This window comes from Neodiprion fabricii, chromosome 5 (genome assembly GCF_021155785.1).
Source record: "Neodiprion fabricii isolate iyNeoFabr1 chromosome 5, iyNeoFabr1.1, whole genome shotgun sequence".
Taxonomy (NCBI): Eukaryota; Metazoa; Arthropoda; class Insecta; order Hymenoptera; family Diprionidae; genus Neodiprion; species Neodiprion fabricii.
In genome coordinates, this window is record NC_060243.1 from 26,366,239 (window position 1) to 26,379,989 (window position 13,751).

The 13,751-nt window shown below is 35.3% G+C and overlaps 1 protein-coding gene and 1 long non-coding RNA gene across 4 annotated transcripts in view; one reads left to right on the top strand and one right to left on the bottom strand.

Annotated features, from left to right (window-relative positions):
* LOC124183475 overlaps nucleotides 1-1,744 on the bottom strand; it is a 5,256-nt gene extending 3,512 nt beyond the window's left edge. The window contains exons 1-2 of the long non-coding RNA XR_006870985.1: nucleotides 1,601-1,744; nucleotides 624-629 (exon numbers count right to left, since the gene is read on the bottom strand). This is a non-coding gene — a long non-coding RNA (uncharacterized LOC124183475). The remainder of the gene's footprint in view (nucleotides 1-623; nucleotides 630-1,600) is intronic.
* LOC124183469 (organic cation transporter protein-like) overlaps nucleotides 1-13,751 on the top strand; it is a 76,045-nt gene that overhangs the window by 30,480 nt on the left and 31,814 nt on the right. The window contains exon 2 of one of the 3 annotated variants that reach the window (XM_046572010.1): nucleotides 11,135-11,209. The exons of 1 other annotated variant lie outside the window; for it this stretch is intronic. The gene's annotated coding sequence lies outside the window, so the exon portion shown is untranslated. Of the gene's footprint in view, nucleotides 1-11,131; nucleotides 11,210-13,751 lie in introns of those variants that run through there. One more of the 3 variants, XM_046572011.1, reaches the window with a different exon arrangement.

Consider the following 13,751-nt stretch of genomic DNA (forward strand, 5'->3'; position numbering starts at 1 on the left):
ACCGAATGAATAAATCACGGATTAAACTACTCCACGAGTACATATATAAATTTTATTTATATATATATATCGCATACACACGCTATATGTCTATCTGTACCTACCTATTACACTCTGTATACACAGGCTCAAAATAGCGTATACGGTACGGTAATATAAAGTCTCTCGCGTGTAACGCCTCGCATATACGTGTTATTGTTATTATTATTATTTTACGAATTTGCGTGAGATTTTGAGGCTCGCGGATTTTCGCTAATTCAATGTTCCATTGTGACCGAAGTTGAAAAGAATGAAAAGAAAAACAAATCGTAGTAACAAAGAAAATAAAAATATCGTAGCGTGTTGCGTTTACAGTTGCGAAAAGTGGGAAAAAGAGTTCCTACGTAATCGCACGATTGAGATTTCCCTCATCCCGACGTTCGACGAGCGATAATTTTTTTTTTCAAAAACACCCCTGTAGGCCAGTTCGATCCGAGAAGTAACGAAGATAAGACCGACACGACAGCGCGCGAAACAGTTTGGAAAAGGAATAATCACTCGGTTTTCATTCGTTTCAGACGCGTGTTTTGCCAATTTACGGAGTAAGTTCGTAGCACGGAGGTTTTTAGGTTAAAATCGCCGACCTTCTCCTGTTTTTTTTTTTTTTTCTTCAATTTTTCCCAGCGATAATTTCAATTTTTTTTTTTTTTTTTTCAACGCAAGAGACCCGTTAAATCGCATGCAGACAATTTTTCTTACGTCAGCTCAAAACTGGGTAAAAGTTTTCAACGCAGTGCGCGTTGTCTCCTTCTTACCAATTCCGCTGCTTACACCGAACGACAGAGTGCGCAAAGTTGAGTCGTTCGAACGCGCGCATGCGTAACGAAGAAATTAAAACCGGTGTACAAAATCGTAAGCCTCGATCGTGCGCATGCGCGAACTTTGTTTTACCGCACCGCGTTCGGAAATTTAATTACACTTTGCGCGCGCGCGCGCGTTGCACAATCTTTGAAATAAAATCTCAACTTTCCGAGCATCTGTTCGATGGAATAAATAATCCTATTCCTCTGCAGCTGTATAAACAATTGCATAAATGTACAATGCAGTCTGTCGATGAGAAGCCTCTTTTCAAACTTGCGTCGTATAAGTTCCTATGCCTGCAATCAATCGTCCGCTAAAGAAATATTATTCTCTTTTCGTGTCCGTTTTTTTTTTTTTTTTGTTTTTTTCGCATTTTTTTCTCTTTCCTCTCCTCCCTCTCACATTCTTCCATCATTCCGAATTTCTTCTCTCCTTCTTCTCACGAGGTGTAAGTTTCTATGTACAGGCGGGTTTTTCTTTCATCTCACAACGGATGATTACTTACGTTTTGTGCTCGGTCAACTTTTACAATAAGAGTAAGAGGGTATTCGATGATTTTTAGAACCGCCGATTGAAAATCTGAAATCGTATTTTTTAAATTCAACATGGCGGATTCAATACGGTGGACGAAAATTTCAAATTTGATCTAATCCGGTCGAAAAGTTCCGCGCGGGGAATTTTGGGGTCGCTGATCGGATTTGCCGTAGTGAATTTTTAAAATCTGAATTCAGATTCGTAATCGGCGATCCCTGAAACTCACGGACACAGTTTTTTTCATTTTCATGAATTATTCCTTCAATTTTCACGATTTTTTTTCCATCAATTTGTTTCTAACAATACAATTACCATCGAGTATTGAAAATTACTTGGTATACCATCGGAAATGGCGAAAAATCGTAGGGAAAAATGTTGAGAAGTTGTCCGAATATACAAGAAATTGATATAAAATAGGTGATAAGAATGCTAACCACTACGAGTCAAAGGGTTAACCGCGTGTGAGTCAACGCCATTTATCGCGGTTGCAGGATTTGAAGAATTTATTTTAAAATTCCATCGGGATGCGGCATATGCTTGCGGAAAGATAATCTCCGGACGATATATGCCAAGACATATTATTACAGTAACTACGTTGAAAGGAACGCGGTTTATCTTTTTGCCGCCGTAATTCATCCAGATCGTCCGAGATTACATCTTGTTCGCGTTTTGCTTTCTATTTTTATATCGCAACCTCTTCGAACTTCTTTTCTCCGAACTAACACTTTCCTCTAATTATACGCAACTCGAATCGATTTGAAACCCACCGAAAACTTTTACGAATCATAAACAGGTAAACAAATGCGTATACTTCCGAACCTTTTTGACTGCAAAATCCTGTAAATTGTTATCGGTACATATTATATATGTATTATAGATCGATAAGTCGTAATATGAATGAATAATAGTTATTGTAAAATTAGGTAGCTTTTAGTCATACGATGTTTTAAGCCGTGCGATTGCAATGTAGATTTAAGTGTCGACGGGTGAATTTTGGAAGAATAGTGAGCGCCAAAAAAAAAAAAAAAAAAGAAAAAAGAAAAAAAAACAAGAAAGGGATTAAAAAACGAAGAGAAAAGAAAAAGTACAGAGGAACAAACGACACTTGGGTATATGTATAGGCGCACGCGGGATGTCGTGTGTATTTGACTTATTGAATACTTAATTAACGAATCAACTTATGGGACGCAAATTGAAAATACAAAAAAAAAAACAATCAACTCGACTTATCGCTCCATCCCTCGAATAAAATACCTATGCGTATAAATGTAATAGTTCAGATCATTGCTGTTAACATGGTAATATAATGACGATATTCATATTTAACGATGAGAATAGCAGTAGCAGTAGCAGTAGCAGTAGTAGTACTAGTACTAGTACTACTAATAATAATAATAATACTAATAATAATAATAATAATAATAACGATATCTATTTGTCCATAGGTTGATCCGTGTAATAATAATGACAATGATAACAACAACAACAATAACAATAATAACAATAGATATAAACGTACTCTATATATCATATATATATATATATATATATATATATATATATATATATATATATATATATATATATATATATATATATATATATATATATATATATATATATATATATATATATATATATATATATATATATATATATATATATATATATATATATATATATGCGGTAAAGATGATTTAAAATTAATTTGAGAAAACACGGGTCATTATATGATAATTAAATTTAGAACATACAAAATTAGTAATATATATTATATATATATATATATATATATATACAATGTATATTTAGTCATGAATATTATAATTATAATTATGAATCTGACTTTAAAATGCTATATACATATACATATATAAGTTAATTTGTCTGTGAATACATTATTATATTCTATTATATTCTATTATATACACACACACACACACACGCACACACTAATCATACGTACATACACACACGTGTGTAATATTAGAACGTTGTAAACAAATATGATGTGTGATGTGTTTCAAGCTATTTGTATTTAATAATATTTAATCATACATTAACGTATGTATTGTAATGCCTGTCGTTATATATGCGTGTGTATATTATATATATATATATATATATATATATATATATATATATATATATATATATATATATATATATATATATATATACGCATATATACGTACATTGATTACAAATACACACATCCACACAAAAAAAAAAAAAAACACACGTAATATGCCGTGTACGATAATTAATTTTAATATGACGAAAGAGGGAGGTGAAAAGAAAAATAAAATAAAATGGGAAAAAATGAAAAAAAAAAAAATAAATAAAATAAAATGAAAAGAAAAAACAATGGTCTAGAAAATTATTGTTCCACGGCGCGTGTAAGGATGAATAAAATTACCGTGTAGAGTCTATCGTACTCTCGTCCGTTACAACGATTTCCTTTCGAACAATCGAATTTTAACGTACAGATGTAATTTTTTAACGTTTGTTTTGCCACGATTTTCTATCGTCGATCTCGTATTGCGCATTTGTTGTGGAAAAATTTGAAATTATGAAAACATAGCGGCGGGGGGGTGGGGGGGGGGGGGGGGGGGGAAGTTATTCATCATCGCATTATCATCGCGTCTATTTTATATACGTAGAGTTATTCGTCCATCCACTTTGAATGAACGCGTCGTTCGACGCTGCGATATCTATCCACCTGTACCAGTAACGGCAACAACAATAACAACAGTAAAAAGAATAACTATAGTAATAATAATGATAATAGTAATAATAATGATAATAAAATAATGGTAATAATAATGACAATAATAATAATAACCAGCCACTAGTACGAATATCGCGAATTTCATACACACGTCACAGGTCGGTACCTGAAACGACCGGTAGTTGTATACGAATCTACTCGCTCACCACACCTACGCGAGTTAATTCGTTCGTTAAACCACTTCCGGTCGTACAGTTTGAATTAAAATAGCGACGTTGTCCGGTATAACGATATACGTATATGTGCATTGGTCGGTATAACGACAGAAACAACCGTGCGGCCGGAAAATTGTTTATACTCATCGATTGGGAGAAATTTTCCATTTCCCCGTTCTTCCGAAGAACCATTCTTGTGTTGTTATTGTTGTTGTTATTTTTTTTTTTGACATCGGGATTTTTCTTTGATATTCGTCGAGTCGCCCCGCGCTGAGAGAGATTTTATAATTTCCGGTTACCGCTGAGTCCTTGACTATTTTCATTTTTTTTTTTGACAAAATATCGTGCAGTATATGAATATTGTATAGATAAAATACCTCGTTCTTCGTAATTCAAACGATATTGAAACAGTGTTTTTTAACGATAACTGTTTTAGTAAATTTTTCTAGTTACCGTGACAAGTGAAATTATTCTCAGTGTCGAAGAGGGAGAAGGGAAATATCGATGGATCGAAAATTCGGGCTAGTAAAACGATACCCCAAAGTTATGCAATATGCGTATATCCGACAGTGTTGTACAAACGTTGGTAGTAAATAAAAAACAGATAATGACCGTCGGGCGGTGATTTGAGAGACGTTAAATCGTACGGCGATGATCGTACACGGATATGTAAGATTGGAAAATCTTTTGGGAGCTTTAATAATACGCGGGAATTGAAATAGGCAGATCCGTATGTACGAGAGCCGCGACTTTGAGCAGGGGGCCAAAATATCGCTTCTATTTTCTGCTCTGTTATTCTCACGAGACAATTCGCTCTTGGCGCCTGTCGCGATCGTCGCAGAAACGCGTCAATGTCTGAAAAGTCTAAAGGAAAAATTTCATTTTTTACGGTAACTAGAAAAATTGAGTAAAACAGGTATCGTGAAAAAAAAAAAACTGTTCGAGTTGAAAACTGTTCTAATGACGTGATTTCGTAGCGTTTGAAATGCTTTGACAAAAAAAAAATAAACAAATAAATAAATAAACAAATAATCACTAGCATTTTGTGGTAAGGTTAGTATTTTCGCAAAAAGGTGAATTTTCACACGATTTCAACATTAAACTTGAATAACTTTCGAAAGAGCTGAGTTTACGAAAAATTATAGAACACCTTTTTCGCGGAGCATTCGATTCCCTGCAAAAAATACAGATCGGACATTTATGCACGTTGCCTCGATACTCGGCTACAAAATTCAGAACGAAGAAGAAGAAGAAACGAAGAACGAATTATTTTCCCGTATTAATCGAATGGAAAATGAAAAATGGCGTTAAGGAACCACCGAACATTAACATTGAGGGGTGAAAATTTTTACAGGCATCTTATTTCTTGCGAAGAAAATCGAGTGACGCTTGCGCGTAGGTCCTGTCATAGGTACGAAACAATTTTTTAGAAATGTAAACAAACGTATATACATAGATATATTACACCGTTGGAATCTGTCGAAAGATTATTTAACGTAAAACTTTTTACGTACGTATAGCAGTGTCTTTGTTTTTTTATTTTATATTCCTTTATCAGTAACGGTGTTTCTTCTTTTTAACAACAGTTAAAGCTTGTACATGCAAACAAACCATTAGACCAAATAGAACGACACGGCGTTTCTTTCTTCATTTTTTTTTTTTCCATCTCACTCAAACGAAATATCATCCGATCCTAAAAATGGTTGAAATATTTATTCAAGAAGTAATTTCATTGTGAGAAAACGTATGCCGAAGGTACGCGTTATAAATTTTTTCTTCAAAATATATATACGTGCTACAGTTCGGAATGAAATGAAAAAAATATACGCCCGATGCAATTTTCCGAATCCGTGGAAAATTGTAGAACTTTTTTTTTAAGGAAAAGTTGAAGTAAGAAGAAGAAAAGAAAATACGTGCACGTATAATTGTAAAATCCAACCCCCCCCCCCAACTTTGAATCCGAACAAATGCTGCAAGGTTACTTCTACAAATAACACAAATGTGACGCGTCGATCGCGTTTCGTTTTTATCCGGCTTCTCGTTCTTGTCATTCCGCTGCTGAACGTCTTTGCAATAATCGTGAGAATGCAATTTTTTTTTGGTTATTTAAAAGTCCGCGTTACCGGTAACAATTAAATTTGGGTAAATTACAGTCGTGTACCTGTAGTAAATTTTCTGGTCACTGGACGAGGTAAAATTTGTTCGTTTGCGCGCCGAGGGAAATTTTCAGTCCTTGGCTATTTTCATTTTATACGAAAATCGACTGAAAACAGTTATCGGTAAAAATTGAAAACCAGTTTTGCAACTGTATCCCTGAACTGAAAATATAGTAAGGGGCCGTCCATTAATCACGTGATCTTTTTTTAAGCATTTTTCAACCCCCCCCTCCCCCTTGGTGATACGTGTCGAGGTTTAAGACCCGATCCAGAAAAACGGACGGCGATCAAAACATTTTAATTTTAATTATTACTTTTTAAAAAAGTATAAAGTATAAACGATGTGTTTTTGAATACACTAATTGAAATACATATTTTTTCCCACATGTACAATTATTTTTTTTTACAAACTTACGACGTGAAAAAGACTGCCTTTCAATCGGTGAAATACTGTCAAGCACCAAGCGGCTAAAAAGAGGTATCCTCACGTTGATCAATTCGCCGTCGTGTATAATATCAGGGGGATGGGCGGGCGTAAAGGTTGTGATAACGACTTGTGGAAAAATATACGCGTAGTTGTACCCATGAGCAACAGATTTATGTGAAAAAAGAATTTTTTTAAAACATAACGATTGAAGTAGTCCAAAAATCCCATGTTATTCAAATGAAAAACAAAACGAGCTTAGAGGCACGTCTTCTAATTGGACTACAGCGCTCCGTTTTCGCACACATTTTTTGTTCATTTATTTCGAACGTGTCCAGGGGGCGCACTTGTCGAAATTCATTAACACCCCAAACAAGGACCACCCTAATATACATATATATATATATATATATATATAATATGTTCTTCTCGAATTAGGAATTAATGGCGAGTAAATAAACGGATGGTTTCTCTGTAAAACAAAGTTTTTCTTTAATCACGTTTTCTCTACAATCTTACAAACTTGATAATCAACAATATCTTATATTCTAGCTTTTAACCATTACCTGTAAAACAAAGAAACAACATTCAATGTTTATTTTCCACGCTGTTCTTTCTTTATTTCACTTCTTGGAGGTTATATTATTTTATGGAGCTCTCCTTACGTCTCTCCTTACGTAATGCCTCTCTGTCGCACAATCAGATGCCTGTTTTATCTACCCGCACTTCGTGCGGGAGATTTTGAATTAAGAGATTGAATTAAGGGAGTGCAATGCGTCTACCTTACATATATATATACATATATATATATAATCTTGAGCGAATCTGTGGCTCTGTGTCTTGTCTCTTGTTTTATCGCGGTGGCGTGACGTAGCGATGTGTATACATAGTGTCTGTGACGTCATTCGGCTCACTCGACCGTTGGTTTTACAGTCAGCGAAGTGCCTAATGTTGTTAATATCGCTACACTGACTTCCCCCTTTCTTACGAAGGCCTCGTTCCCCTCCCTCCTCATCTTTCTTCTCCCATCATCGAAATTCCATTACGTATCACACACACACACGTTATCGGATGTGCACGTACGTGTATATAATTTACCTGCAGAAACAGCAGTCATGCACGGCGGTAGGTTCGATCTATTTTTATTACTTGTTGTACACTTTGCGCAAATTTGCAACGCGGTAATGTTATACTTGTGTTGTATACATGTATGTGTGTATGGGGCAGGGTTCAAGTTCCGAATTTAAAAAGTTTCGAAAGCGCCTAATTTCGATTTATTTTGGTTTTATTTTTTATCTTTATTTTGAAGAAACAACAAAGTTTCGAATCGTCCAAAATCCGATTATCTAAATTTAATCCGAAACATCGAGTTTCCGAATGATCGAAGGTTTTCAGCTCGGTGAATTTCTGGCTCGGTGAAATTTCACCACCTTGATCTTTTTTTGGTTTGGATTTTCGATATTTTTACGTTCAGAATCCTGGTTATTCCGATTTTCGGTTTTTCTCACTTTTTTACCGTCTGAGTATATTTCGGTTTTCGGAATTTTACCGTATCGAAACTTTATTCAATCGGATTTTTTCTCCATCGTAACCCGAATTTTCGATATCTTGCGTTTCCAACCGTTCGAAACTCTGCTGCTGTTTTTTTTTCAAAAATTCGACTTCCTTACTTCAAGTTTCGCCACTAAATAATTCGGAATTTGGCCCTTTAGGAACTTTTGAAATTCGGAATTTCGGCCCCGCCTCAAGTTTTCAACGCTGAGTAAGGTCTGAAATTTCGGTCATGTCCAGCACGATCAAAAATTCTGTTATACGTAACAAGGCCTGGAAGGGTAAAAGTCTTCACAATATAGTAAAAATACTCCTCCGATATGTTCGTTTCGAATTTATGATACACTAAGAGAAATTTTTAGTTCCGGTTACCGCTCAGTCCTTAATTATTTTCATTAATTACCACCATCGAAAAATATTGTTCTAGGTAGAAAATGAAAATTAGTTTTCTAGCCGTTACCGGAAACTCTGGTATCCGTTACTGTTCTTTCTCATTATGATCACTGTTGCTATATTTTCTTGTCACTGTTTCGAAAATTTAATGCCTGTGCAAGAATAAATCGACGTTAAAGCCTTGTTTAACTAAAAAAGTAGAGCAAATCTCACAAACTGATTTTGCGTCGCAATTAGCAAAAAAAGTACCTCGTTTTTCGTAATTCCAACAATATTCAAACAGTTTTATTTAACGACACCTGTTTCACTGAGTTCTTCTAGTTACCGTAACAAATGAAATTTTTCTCAGCGTGCCTCTCACGTGTTATTTATACGCATCAATGTACGCGACAGTCGATTTCCGTCCCCTCCAAATCCGAGTTAGGCTTTTGAATATGAATGATTATACATTTTCAACCGACTACGAGTCGGTTGTACAAAACGTATTAAGCATGTATCATACGCATACATAGATGAAGACGGATGGCCGATCACGTGATACACGAGTACACAACTATTGAATGAACCATTCACGACGAAGTTGAATTTTTCACAACTAAGAAGCAAATGATGGAATGGATTGTATTGTCTAAAAAATAGAAAGATTTTTTTTCCAAGAACCCGATCACGGTGAAATTCAAATTCGAAAAAAATCGGGGCGTAATAAAATTCCCACCCAAATTAACAAACCAAATTAAAAAAAACAAAAAAAAAAAAAGAGAGAGTACACGTTTCTTCTCCGACACCGACGAAAAGAAATGAGGGATAAAAAAAAGCTCGTCAAAAAACCGAAAGGGCTGCAACGGCCGTCGCGATGGTATAAAAATAAGACGAGCATGTTTTCCACCTACGTATATTGTATGCATGGAGAACCAACCAGCCAAACTTTGACGTAGGCGAAAGCCTTTGGCTAACTTGGCTGACGCGAATCACCGCGCTCGTCCCTCTGTGTTTATAAACGAAAATGGGCGCGCATCGTTCGTGTGTGGCAAACACACACACGCAAGCGTCTACCTACATGGAATATTTATACAGATGATGACAAGGGTGCCGATACGGTACATACGAGTTGTTCTTATTATTATTATTATTATTGTTATTATTTTTTTTAAAACCCTCTGCAAGAACAGCCAATTTTAATATCGATTTTGTGATTTTTTCTTTTTTTTTTTTTTCTTTATCGACAGGCTGTTGCTATAACTACTTTATACGCTTGTCGCGTGTAGAGTGAATTTCTAACGACTGCACGCTTCGTCGTCTTTTACGATTTAATGCGCATGCGCTGTGATTCGAGAGAGCGGATGTTCGACAGGTTTACCAATCGTCGCGAATGAAAGGTCAACATTTTTGAGATTAGATACGTCGGGGTGAGCCGGAGTCTACGTTTTTTACGATTCCTCGCTCTGACGTACCATGCAGTCGTTAGGAATTCACTCTGTACGTGTATACAATGCGGAGGATCGATCACCGCTGTTCGGAGTATGTTTGCGAACACGGGTCTGTGATTTAGAAATATAATCGATACGTTTTCGAGCGCGGTGAATTCCAAAAAAATTACTTCCATTTCCCTGCATCGAGTACGGTATTTTTGCGAGATACGAGGTGTTTGCGTAAAAAAAAAAGGATTACGACAATGAAAAAAAATCACCACGAACTAAACGATACTTGTTGTAAAATTGAACAAACAATTTCTTTGCGAAATGTATTCCGACATTCCGTGTTCATTCTTTTCGCATATGTGAAACCCTTTTCCTCTTCTATTTTGTACACCGCCGAAAACGCTTCCGCTTTTCAATTTCTCTTTCCATGTTTGCATTTGTTCTTCGGTCTTACTCCAATGCATGTTAAATGGAAGTAAGAAATCCTACTTCTTTTTTTTTTAGGAATTTTATAATCAAGAATAGGATGTCGGATTTCGAATTAAACGATAGTTTCATTACAAATGAAACTGCGAACACGATTTGAAGAAAAAAACCTTACGCGATGAAACCTTTTGACTATTTTTCCAGGTTTCAGTGAGTGAAAATCTATAACAAACAGGATAAAAAAAAAAAAAAAAAAAAACAGTGCAGCTTTTTTCATTGCAGACCTGTATAATCTGTTCAATTCGAATAACATTTTTTTATATATATATATATATATATATATATATATATATATATATCGGAATATCTTACTCTTCTGTTGAATAAACATTCGTTATTTTTTTTTTTTTAACAAGATTATTTATTTTCTTTTTCTATCGAAGCAGTCGTGACAGCGTCAAGTTCTCCTCACCACATCTAAGAAGATTGGATCGACGTCCCGCTGCAGGTTCTCCTCTAATGTAAGTGAATTTGTAAATCATTTATATTTCCTTTCTTGCAATTCCCTCGATGCAATACGAAATGATGCATCAGATAGATGAAAATGAACAAACTAACCAAAACGGGGTGATACGGCTGGAATCGCTTCGTCGTCGTACGAACTTTATCATAACAGTTTAGAATCGAAGATTTAATACCAAGATTCTGATTTACAATCGGTTAGAAGAAGAAAGAAAGTAAAATAAAAAAAAAAAAAAAAAAAAAAAAAAAAAAAAACATGATCCCTCAGACACCATCAGGCAACGATCAACCGTGGCCAGGAATTGTTTACAGTATCGTGTACAAAACTGGCGTGATTTATGCGGATATACTCCGACTTCCTTTTTCTTTTCTATTCTTTTTTTTTTTTTTTCCTTCTTCATGTCATCCCGTTTTTTTTTTTTTTTTTTTTTTTTTTTTTTGGTATTTTAATTTTTTTTCACTCCCACCATCGTTGATCGACCCGCTATTCGTTTTTGCGAAAACTTCTTCTGTACACGCTTCGGAACTATGATTCGTGGCTCGGAACGTTTTCAGGTTAAGAATAATAATCTATTTTAAACCAACGTCCCTCTGTCTTTCGTTGACAAGCGGCAACTCTGCAACGGCTCTGCAGGCTATATATTTTTCAACGATTCGAAACCGGTTCGTGCGTTTTTTTTTTTTTTTTTTTTTTTTTCTACTTCCTATTTTTACCATTTTCCTTTTCCTCGCCGCGTTGCGTCACGGTATAATTTTTCCTCCCAACGTTTAAAGCTGTTTCAGTTTCGTTGGCGAAATAAAAAAACATCGATACATTTATTTTTCATCAATTTTACCGCCGGACAGTTTATACGATTACGTTGAGTATTTGCGAGAAATACGAAAACAAAATATATTTAAATTATATATATATATATATAAAAGCTTGGATTTTCGATGCTTTATTTTTCGTATCGTTTGAAAATTTTTGAAAATCGTCCACAGATCTAGGACAGTTTTATTTCGTTCTGTACAGAAGTACTATTTTCAAAAAAAAAAAATGCTTCAACGAAAAATATTTCCAACATTTTCGTTCACCGATCGTGTATTGCGTTGTGTTGTAAGATTAAATATTCAACGATACCGATTACACGTGTACAACGTATATGCTGAGAAAAAGAAAAAAGCGTTTCGGTGAAATTTTCGGAAGAATAAAATGAATGTCCAACAAACTCGAAGCGGTTCGAAACGATTCACCGATGTCTAACAATTAAGCTTTTGCTTGTATTTCCGATACTTTATACTTCTCCATTATCGAACAGATAATATCGTCGGTAACTTACGAATAGAATAATTTGACAAACGCTCGACGAACAATTATATCGTGACGCACAATCAAACAAATAAGAAAATATCGATTTTCGGCTAACGAACCTCCTTGAAACGAACGACGAAAGGAAGACACAAAAAAAAAGGAAAAAAAAAAAATAACCACGAAACAACCGATCGTTCGGGGGAATCCAATCAGACGAATCAGAAACGTCGAATCGAAATATTTGGTCAAATTTTGCGACGGCAAGTTCGATTCAATCGAGGGGTGAAGCAGAAGGGAGAAAAGTAAAATTCGGAATGACAAAAGGGTGGGGATGAATGAGGGCGGCGGCGAGGGGGAGGGGGGAGGGGGGGGAGGGGGAAGGGATTAGATTCAGTCTTGCTAATGAGATCCCCTGGCGGCGTTGCAGTGCTGCCTGATTAACAAGGAGTTTAACCACTGACTAATGATATTAGCTGTTCCTTCCGGCACTGGAGGTCGCGCTGCTTCCGCACTACGATTTATACGTCTACCTCCCCCCCCCCCCCCCCCCCCCCACACACCCCTCCCTCCATCACGCTCTCTCTCTCTCTCTCTCTCGCTCTCTCTAGTTAACGGTTAACTAATACGAATAATTACAACAACCCGGTGCAAGCGTCGTGTAATTATAACTTTAATTATTATGATTAAGCTAAATAAAGTATGTACGCGCAGGTATGTTATAAACTAAATCGTATAGTTCGAATTAGGAAACGGTGCCGCTTTGCAGTGCTTGGTTATTTATATTTATTCTTCTATTTGTTAATTATTACACACGCGTGTATGTATACGAGGTATTCCATGCCAACTGAGAGGTCATTTTCCCTGATCCCCGCCAATTTGTTTAATTATTTTTTTTTGTGATTTTAGAACGTAAAAAAAGCATTCGCAATTTTTTTTGAGATTTTTCGTCCCGGCCATTCTTTTTTAAAAAATGTTTGAAGGTCACTGATTAGATTTTTCCTTTTTATATAGTTTTCCTATATATATATATACATGAAAAAAGGAAAAATCTAATCAGTGACCTTCTCATTTTCCAAAATCACCATCAACCGTGAATATACATGATATATATATATATATATATATATATATATATATATATATATATATATATATATATTAGAGTGTTTCAAAAAAACCGACTATTTTTTTTTTTTTCGAAGAACATTGAAAAATCTTCCGAGTGTCCCTCAAAAATGACCTCGGTA